Here is a 9,253-nt window from a genome sequence, read left to right as displayed (position 1 = left end):
CACCAAACCAGATTAAAACCCAGGTCAGCCATAGTGATGTGTATGTGGATTCCAGTGGTCAGGAGCTTGGCTCAACCCTGAAACCCCATCTCAGGAAAGGGAAATGTCAGAGAAAGATCCAAAATGGAGAGGCCAGGCATACTAAACAGAGCCCTGACTACGCTGCCCTCTCTGCAAGGATTCTTAGGTTGCAAGCAACAGCAATCCTAAACAATAAAAGCATTTGGACTGAGGGGGTGACTGTCAGTAGAGCAAAAGCGTCAGGACCCAAGTTCAATTCCCAGATCCCACATGAAAACCCAACATGCAGGATTTGGAGAGGTGGCTCAGCAGTTAAAGGCACTGAATGATCTTACAGAGGACCTGTGTTCAATTCCCAGCACCCACTCGATCGCTCACAAACACCTGTAACTCCAGTTCCGGATGACCCAATGCTCCCTCCTGGCTTCCATGGACACTGCATGAGAATACACACAAGCATATCCATACACATAAAACAGAAATAAACACCTTTTTAAATAAAGTCTTGCTACGGTATGTGTACTTGTAATTCTGGCACTAGGGAGATGAAGACAGATATCAGTTAACTAAGCATTGAATGAGGACAGACACAGGCTCTGGAGCTGACTCCCCGGTCAGACAGGAACTCTTCAGTGCCTCACTGTGGGGAGCTGGGGCACTGATGGCAGACAGAGGAGCAGCCACTTAACTTACTGTGTCCTGGAAATGTTGCCTCCCCGGTGTTACTAACTGTTAGTCCTGTGGCTCACTGGCTGGCCATCCTAACCAAATCAACAAGTTCTAGGTCATGAAAGATTGTGTTGAATAAAGAAAGAAAGAAAGAAAGAAAGAAAGAAAGAAAGAAAGAAAGAAAGAAAGAAAGGAAGGAAGGAAGGAAGGAAGAAGGAAAGAAAGAAAGGAAGGAAGGAAGGAAGGAAGGAAGAAAGAAAGAAAGAAAGAAAGAAAGAAAGAAAGAAAGAAAGAGACAAACAAAGGCTCTCACTCTCTTGCTCTTCCCTTCCTTCCCCCTCTCTCCATATGCTCATGGCCAGCCTCTACTGTCTCGTCTCTTCTCTCTCTCTCTCTCTCTCTCTCTCTCTCTCTCTCTCTCTCTCTCTCTCTCTCTGCCTTTCTCTGCCTCTATTTCCCTCATAACTCTCCTCCCCATGCCTGAATAAACTCTATTCTATACTATAAAAAGAAAAAAAGAAAGGAAGGAAGGAAGAAAGAAAGAAAGAGAATGTGGGTGGCACCTGACCCCACACACACACACATACACACACACACACATACACACACACACACACAATTGCAAGAAATCAGATGGGTGGGATTCGTATCATCAAATAATAATAACAATAATGATGAAGAAGAAGAAGAAGGAGGAGGAGGAGGAGGAGGAGGAGAAGGAGAAGAAGAAGAAGAAGAAGAAGAAGAAGAAGAAGAAGAAGAAGAAGAAGAAGAAGAAGAAGAAGAAGAAGAAGAAGAAGAAGAAGAAGAAGAAGAAGAAGAAGAAGAACTGGTTCAGAAGGGCCAGATTGAAGCTTCCCTCTACAGCAACAGTTCTCCAGCATGGCTGCAGGATGCCTTAAATCCCCTAGTGTCCAGACCGCACCCCTGCAAGTCAGGATCTCATTGGCCTTCATGGGGCTACCTGCCTTATTATAAAGCTCTTGAGTTGAATAGGGAGATCTGGTGTTTTAGCAATCCTGCTCCATGTAGGGCTGCTACCTGGTAGCACACATGTCAGTGTCTCAGGGGAGTCTCAGAACTTTCTGAACCACAATCCACATCTGAATGCTCACTCAAACCTGAGAAGCACAGGGTTGGAGGTGCAGAGAGTGGGCATGCTGTAACCATCCAAATGGGCTCTCCTAAAAGCACAGATCCCCAGAAGACAACACCTTGGTCATGCTACAACCTGACAGGGGACATAGGAGTCAGAGACTGTGCCTGGCAGTCCCTTATACCCACAGGCAGGATAAGCTTCTCCTGAAAGGAGTGAGTGTGGAGCACAGAAAAACCACAGAGATTCAACATGCCGACCATGGACAGTTTCAAAAGGGGCAAGTCCACCTACCACTTATTAAATGCCTACTGTATACTAGGTGTTGGGCCAAGACTTCCACGAACTCATGAAAACTTAATAATCTGTGAGGGGTTGGGGTGGTGTAAAGTGGCTCAGTGGGTAAAACGTATGCCACAAAAGCATAAAGCCCTACATTCCAATACCCAAAACCCACTTGAGGGTATATACAGAAGAAGGAGAAGAGGAGGAGGGGGAGGAAGAAGAAGAGGGGGAGGAGGGGGAGGAGGAGAAGGAGAGAGAAAGAAGAGGAAAAGGAGGAAGAGAAAGAAGAGAAGAAAGATTAGCCACCCATGTTTGTTAGTTTCTGTCACTGTGATAAAATACTATGAGCAAGAGCAACTTGGAGAAGAAAGGTTGTATTTCAGCTTACAGCTCTCCAGTCATACTCCATCACTGAGTAAAGTCAGGGTATGAACACAAGAACTGATGCGGAGAACAAGGAAGAACGCTGCTTACCGGCTTGCTCAGCCTGCTTTCTAATAGCAACCAGGACTACCTGCCCAGGGGTGGTGAGCTGGGCCCTTCTACATTAACCATCAATCAAGTAAATATACCACAGGCTAGCCCATGGACCCATCTGGTGGGGGCATTTTCTCAGTTATAGCTTCTTCTTCCCATATGACTCTAGCTTGTGTGAAGTTGACATGAAACTAGTCAGAACACCAGCTCAAAATATCAACAGCACTGAGGTTGAAGGCTCTGAGTTAGGCCGACCATTACAATTCTTTGTCCAACACAGAATGCTTTTGAGGCGGCCAAGCCGGGACGGCAGACATACAGAAGGAAGAGTTGCAGTGAGCGAGAGTATCTGGCTATTCTAGTTCACGCTGTCTGAACAGGAGGTCAGACCCTCATCACCAGAGGCTGAGGGTCAGAGGCGCACCACCCCCTCCACCCACAGCCAGTTACAGGATTACACAGACGCTTACAGTTTTTACTTCTCTTTGGTGCTGCTGTCAACCCTGAGGTTTCCTTCCATGATGTCATTAAAACCTACCCCAGTCCCCGTACCTAAGGGGGGCTGCCCGGTTGTCCCTCCCATGGACAGTGCTTGGGAACTCTGTCCCTGGCATGGCAAGAGACTGCTACCTCCCTCCCCAATTAACCTGCTGAGGCACTGACGGGCAGGAAGAGGCTGCTGAGGCGAAGGGGAGCAGGAGCCTCACGATCGACTCCGCAGTTCCTTTTTCATCTCGGAAGAGCCAATTTCAAACTTGCCTCGGGTCATAAAAGAAATTAATTTGATTCTCTCAACCTTGCTCTGAGTGGACACATGTCCTCCACCGCAGCATCTGCTCAGTCCAGAATGAAGGAACCATCCCCTTGAAACGAGTCCCATTTCAGGGTTGAGCCAATATTGTCGCCTGGAGTCTGAGAGCAGCTGCCTGGAATACGCTGGGCTGTCTCTTTTGCTGGTAAGTTTCTCAAAATAGTTCTCATATCAAAGGCAAGACCCAAGTCATGGGAGGGCTGCTCTCAAGGACATGTCCTGGAAGAGGTAGTCCTAGGCATACCCCCCAACACACACACACACACACACACACACACACACACACACGTTAGCTCCAAGTATCTTCCACATTAATAATCACAACCATGTTGAACCTTGTGTGTGTGTTAGCCACCGTCCCTGGTCTCACTCAGCTCCCAAGAGTTAGACCCAATTGTGATAGACACATTTAGGGTCGCCCACTTTGTGAACCTCTCCCCTTGAGTAGATGGGACCTGACATTTGCTTCGAGATAGCTAAGGCGACAGCATCCTGTTCTGACTACATTTTGTGTTTGCTTAGGTAATTTCTAGCCCTCTACGCCCCCTCCCGCCTCAGTTATGTCCACCGTGGCAGCACGTTTGAGATTTCCGTGACCTTGACTATTGTCCAGAAGTATTTACAAAAACAATCGCCAAGTTCTGGCTAAAATAGCTCCTGTGCTCTGCCAGGAATGAACACTTTAAGATTTCTCTGACCCTCGTGGAAGTTCGATATATCTTTGTGGGTTTGCCTTTTAAAATGCTATGTCCCTGAACTTGGGCACCAAGACCTTTTCCAGAGACCAAGAGGATAGGGACAGATGGGACAATGAGACAAAACAGAACTACCAGTGGCAAAAATCAAGAAATCAAACAACTACAACTCCCTGGGCCAAACTTTCTCATCATGCGCTTAATCATTTACATTCTTTGCACAGTTGGCTGAACCCGAACCAGATCTCTCAGGAGAGGCATAACCAGAATACAGGGTAACCCACACTACTGGCATGCTGGTTTAGTGGGGGAGGACCAAATCAGGAAGAGGGCCGCCCAAAGAATTGGGTCTTCTTTAAACCTAAGCCCATAATCTAGAAAAGAAGCCCTTCCTTTGGGGCCTCTCCTTATCCAAAAGGTTCCAGGCACAGACTTACTTCCTGGGAGTGTCAGGGGGACTCTGCCTTCCTGTTTGGGAAAATACCTACTATTCCGGACCTCTCTGCACTCACTGAGTGAAGGGCGGCCCTGGAACATTTGTCAGGGCCCCCCTCCCCGCCCCCAACCTCTGCCTGGCCAGGAGTATGGCTCCCCGTGGAGCATGGGGAATCTCCCTGAGGTGTACCCGAGGTAATTACTGATAACCATTCTGATTAAGCCAATTAAGAGTTCTGAGTCCAAAAAAAAAAAAAAGAGTTCTGAGTCCTTTATTAATAGTTCGGTCCTCCCCTCTACCCCTCTACCCACCCCTCGACACTGCCTCCTGCCTCCCCAGAAGGAAAGAGTCTGCGGAGTTTCCCGCATTGTGCCACTAGGTGGCACCCCCTGCATGCCTTTTTTTTTTTTTTTTTTTTTGTCTTTTTGTTTTGTCACTGGAAAGTCTGCAGCTGTTCTGGATTCTGCCACTGGGTGGCATGCAATTATTTGTCTTTTTGGCGCGGAGCGGGGTGGGGGGAGTCTTTCCTCTCCAGGACGGAGGGAAATTCCAGTCATACCAATCCAATCCTAGAGTCAACTGTTTGTCTCTGCTACCCGTGGATTTTCGCTGAGTCTCACAACAAGGGAGCTGTGGCAGGTCTTTAGTGGGGTCTTCTCTCATTGCCAGAGCTGCCAGGTTGGTCGTATTACAACTTCCTTTAGTCAATTAAGTTGAGGACTACGACTCAAAACTTTCACACCTTTGGAATATGTGCTAAAAATTTTTCCCAAGGGTTTGGAGAGAATATGGGAAAAGAAAGGCTGCGCACTTACTTTGAGATTAACTGGTTCTCTTATGAAGTGAAATGGCCATCTACCCGTTCCCTGGACACGCCTATTGTGAAGGCAGTCTGGCTCAAGGTTACATTGGCCCGCACTTGTCCTGATCCGGTAGTTTACATTGATCAGTGAGGGGCTCTCGTTCACGCCCACCTGTTCAGCTTAAAAGCTTTGCTTCTAGGGATTATTCTGCTGTTTTGTGTTCAGTTGGAGCCTCCTGATTGCCCCCACCCCACCCCCAACCCCTCATCCTAAGTCAGTAAACTTGATTCCTCCCTCTCTCCAACCCCCTCTCAAAAAGCCTCTGAACAGAAAAAAAGGCACCAAAAGCCCAGTTCCACATTCCCAACAATCCTGACAGCAGTCCAAACCCCGCCCCTGAAGTTGCCAGCCACTGGAGCCACCTTAGATGACCATAACAGGGCACAAGCCCTACGTCACTTTCTTTCACCTACAATCCATAAAAATCCACCACAGCCTGCCCAAGACTTTTCCCTTCTCACTCCCTGAGTCTGGTAAACTTGCCTGGGAGCCCTAAAAGCCCAGTCCCAAATAAACCTGCCCTTTTTTTACTTTTAATTCGGCTTGAATTGCCTTATTTCCTTGCTGAGAAAATCTACTGATTTGTTCTCTAAAACGTTCCTTGTCACTCGCCCCCCAACACGTGTCCTGAGACCTTCAGAAACCAAGGACCCCTCACCCCACTGCCCCCCACAGCCCATCTTCTCCATTTCTTCCACCTCTTCCAGATTCTCGCACACACACACACACACACACACACACACACACACCCCTCAGGTGCCTTTATCCCATCCTGTCCCACCTGTCTCTTTCCATCCCTCCCCCTACTCCCACCCCTTCTTCACCCACTTCCCCTTCTGGATCTACACTCTATTATTTCCCTCCTGGGGGAGATATCCAGTTCCCCAACCAACCCCCTCCCATACCAATTTCTCCACCATTGGCTTCCCCCTTGAGGTCCCACCATGCCCCAGACTCAACTCGAACCCCAGCCTCTATTGTTCCATTGGTGGAGATGCTGTGCCCTTCCGGGACAGCTGCTTAGAGGAGGGCATTGCCCTTACCAGCTTATGTTCTTTTGTCTGCTTTGAATCTGTATAACTGGAAGACCCAGGAACCACTCTCTCTTTGTTGGATAAGTCCCAGGCCTAATTGCCCTACTGGATTCTGTTCTCTGTATCCATTGCCCCATTTGAAATGACTGCTGACAACTCCTTCTGAGTCCATTTTGCTTCCGAAGGGGGAAACATTGGGGAAGAGGCAAGAAAGCGTTTTTTGGTACTTGATACTGAAAAGCTAGTTACTTTGGACACATCAAGGGAACCCAATGCATATTCCCTATTTTGTCTAAGACTGTTGGGGTTCTTTAGAACCCAGAAGAGTTTTTAGGGCATTTCTTGAGATATTACCAGCTGCTACACCTCTTTTGATCCACTGTCTCTGGAAAATGCTAGGGCATTAGACTTGGCTTTTGTCACTCGGTCAACTCCAGACATCAGTACAAACTCCAAAAGCTGGCGAGCCTTGGAGGGATGAATACTTCGCATCTTGTCGAAGTGGCCTGATAACCAAGATACTGAGAGACAGGCAGGCTGCCTTGGATGCTGCCTGACCCACGGGCCAGCAGGCCGCATGTGTGCTGGCTGCTTTCCCATCAGCTTGCTTCAGCCTCTACCGCTCATGTCCAACAGAGGAACCTCAAAATCAAAAAGACAGAAAGGAGAGCCACACTGGAAAGGGATCAGCGTGCATATTGTAAGGAAAGGAGACTTTGGAAGAACGGCCAAACCATCCCAAAGCCAGGAAAGCAACAACCCAACCACAAGGGTAGACACCTTCTGATATTTTTTTTTTTTTTTTGGTTCTTTTTTTCGGAGCTGGGGACCGAACCCAGGGCCTTGCGCTTCCTAGGTAAGCGCTCTACCACTGAGCTAAATCCCCAGCCCCCACCTTCTGATTTTAAAAACCCAGTGGGACCAGCTACTAACTCAAAGACCCAAGTACACAGAGCCACAGCCACAGCGCCACTGAGAATGATCACCTCCCACCTCAGTCCGTCTGGGCCACAAGCAGGTGGCTTACTCCCTCCTGGTGGCTCCAGACTGCCCTTTGAAAATTAGGCACCACCGTCACCTTTACTCCTCAAGGAACTAAAATTTCCTTTCCACCAGCCTACCAATTGAGCTTATAACTACCCCTGTAACAGCCCCCCCCAGACCTTAGGACAACTGACCCAATGATGGAAGGACTTTTCAGGCCATGAACCTCAGCACGTACACGGTGTGAAGCCGGAAGCCACACATTGTAGTTAAAGAGCTGAGCTGTCCAATCTCCTCCCCTCACAAAAGGAAGCTGCTCTTCCTGAACCTAATGTACCCGGCAAAGCACGCTTTCCAACACGCACCAAACTCAGGACCCCATGATACGTGACTGGCCTCTGCCTTACGAAATATGGTTTCAAGATATCTTAATCTATACCCAGGACCACCTCTGCCCCACACTGTATGACTCCCCTTCTGCATGATACAGATCCTTGCTTTTATTTTTACACGTTACAAGTAAGGTGTTTGGGAATGATTTGTCTGTGGCAGTGAGACTCTCCATAAAGGGAGAGTGAGTATCTGTAGGCCAGGTACAGGAGGGCACACAGGTCCACGTGGACAGGCTGAAAGCCAGAGCCATGGAACCGGGCTCCAGTTGGAATGTGGAACCAAAGTCACAGAAAACTGAGCCGCACGTCTCAGGAGTGGTTTGATGAAGTGGCTTGACTAGAAGCAGACGTTGGTGGGAGCAAGCGTGTGTGCTGCGTCTCCGGTCCCCACCCACTCTGGTTGCAACTTCATTTAAGCAGTGTGGGGAGTAAAGCCCAGGCAGAAAACAAAACAGGCTGGGAACTTCTTTCCATTTACTGGATTGCTGGCAATAATTGTACACCGTTTCTATGGGCAGGAAGAAAAGTCACCGGCCTGAGCCCAAGGACAGAGGTGGGATGAGATCGAGTAGGTACAAGCTACTCTAAAAAAAACTTCCTATTTGTTAAAAAAATTTTTTTCCTTTGGTCTAGAACCAATTCCTCTATTTCCTGCCGAACCTTGCCATACTGCCTGTTCCACGTTCTCCATTTCCTGCTCCCTCCCTTCCTGCTTCTTCACTAAGAGACGGTCAGCTTGGATCAAAGAACTGCAACTCTTATTGACAATGCCCCTACTGTCGCCCCTGAATGCCCCTTCTCATTATTGGGGTGAGAGCTTCTGAGCAAATCTCAGGCTATGATTTCATTCTCAGGGGTGCCCCCAAGTTACAGTTAGGATAGCCTACAAAAGTCTTGAACAATAATCTGCCCAATATGTAAGAAATATCTGCTCCTCCAAAATTTGACTCATGCTCCAAAAGTTACATGGGAAACATGAATCTAAGAAGTTCCCGTGGCATGAGCAGAAGACAGTCCCCCTGGCTTGACCAAACATGTGCCACTGTCGTAATCCAGGTAAGATCTGAGTCTGCCCCCATCTGCTCAGTGTCAGGCCCTTCTAGATAAGAACAGTGACCTTTGATAAATCCTTGGCTATTAACCTCACATTCTGTTTCTAGACAACGACCCTGATGCCCACACATGACTGCCTGGACATCATCTGACCTGACAGACATCCCTCTCACCATGAGAGATGTAAATCTCTACATAAACGGCAGTAGCTTCAACTAGGAAGGGACCAGTTATGTGGGAGAAGCGGTGGTCTCAGGTCAAAAAGAAGTCTTCTGGACACAAGCCCTGCCTAGCAGCCCATCCACCCAAAAAGCAAAAATAATCACTCTGGTGCAGGCCTTGTGATGGGGTGAGCATCTACATAGACAGCCAGCATGCCCTTGCAATGGCTCATGTTTACGCACAGATTTATAGACAGACAGACTTGCTCACTTCAG

This window comes from Rattus norvegicus, chromosome 1, assembly GCF_021556685.1.
Source record: "Rattus norvegicus strain SHRSP/BbbUtx chromosome 1, alternate assembly SHRSP_T2T, whole genome shotgun sequence".
NCBI lineage: Eukaryota > Metazoa > Chordata > Mammalia > Rodentia > Muridae > Rattus > Rattus norvegicus.
Note: the sequence above shows the minus strand (reverse complement) of the source record.